The following is a 1,574-nucleotide window of genomic DNA, read 5'->3' as shown; positions in this document are numbered from 1 at the left end:
TTGCCTCAAGGTCAGGTTAGAATACGGTTGTAGGTAGCCAGTCATATGTTTCTGGAATTAAGTGTAATTTTAAAGCAGACAGCCCCTGTGCAATTAAGTGATGTTTAMAGGCAGAGTTAGTAACATCACTTTGTAAAACCTTCTAATAAAAATAAGGTACCACTCTAATGCTCCAGATCAARGGAGGATGTGGAAGAGATGTTTGAAAGAGAAAACATCTCCTTTKTGCAAAGCTGTGAACAGTAGTGCATTATAAATCAAGAACTTGCTGGTATTGATGGTCCATCTTCTCTCCTTCATGAACACAGAGACCAGTTAACAATGACTGYAGATATTCCATGCAGGAATTTGGGGATGTACATCTGGGTTATTTCCTTTGRTTATCCCTGGTATGTAGTCTCAGTTGCCTCCTTTGTTAAGTTGCATGGATCGATCTTTCACTGGCACACGTTCCACAGATCTGTTTCAGTTCTGCCAGTGTGTGCTAGGCTGGGCTGTTTTGCACCCAAGTAATGAGATCCTAAAAGCAGAAGAAATGTGTTTTCAAGTCAAATGGTCAGTGGGTATTTTCTAAGCTAATTYAATACTACTTTTTAAGACTAGCCTGTTTTGTGATATGATTTGGATGGTAATTTTTATTTAATTAACTTTCAGAGCTATAGGAAACCAGTAAGAGAACTGCAGCTCACCTTCCCTAGGGATGCCTTTCCTAGGGATGCTTCCCCCATGGTGGCTGTATAGAGGCTCGTTGTTTGAAACTATGCACTGAACTGGGACATTTGTGTGCCTTGGCTGCAACTGAGGCTTTGGCTTGTGTACAGGCTCCTGATTGTGATTTGACTTGGTTTTTAAGTAAGGGTTTTTGCTAATTATTGGTATTTTGTTGGTATCACCTGGTGTTACAGTCAAAGCTTAGAACTGGATACCATTTTTTTTTGGTGGGGGAGATTTGTTTTGAACCCTTCACTGTTYCTTTCATGTCAGGTAATGATCCTTGTTGGTGCTTGAGTACCTTGTGTGGAAAGGCTTGCCCTGGCACTATTAATTGGAGATGGAAACTCTGTGATTTTTCTGTGAATCTAAAAAACCTGGAAGCCCAAAATTGAAATAGGTCTGTTGTTCTCTACTTCCAGTTGCAGAGGGCTGCCCTAGGATGTGTGGTGATTAGCTGCGTCRGGGCACACAGTGATAATTCCTTAGAATTCATAATCATGGCAATGTCCTGTTTATCAACTGCTTATGTGGCAGCTGCTGCCCTCATAGCAGTGTGTTTGCTCTCCAGACAGAAACTCATCCTATTAACTTAGCCTTAGATTTCAGTTTACAGCCTGCTCATCTTCAAAGATGGCAGTAAATTTTCTTGATGGAGTGAGGAGATTGTATTCCAGTGACCCAACTTCCATCTAATTCCTCCCTAGCCTCAAGCCACCTAAACTTGTCTTACTCTGGCTCAGAGCTGCATGCCAGTGCAACATGCAGTCTAATTCACTTTTCAGAAATGATTGGTTTGTTATTGCTGTGCTGAAACAATTTATCTGCTTTAAAAGAAAAAAAAAAAAAAAAAAAAAAAAAAA

Source organism: Malurus melanocephalus, unplaced genomic scaffold, assembly GCF_030028575.1.
Source record: "Malurus melanocephalus ecotype Western Australia unplaced genomic scaffold, MMel_1.1 scaffold_9, whole genome shotgun sequence".
Lineage (NCBI taxonomy): Eukaryota > Metazoa > Chordata > Aves > Passeriformes > Maluridae > Malurus > Malurus melanocephalus.
Note: the sequence above shows the minus strand (reverse complement) of the source record.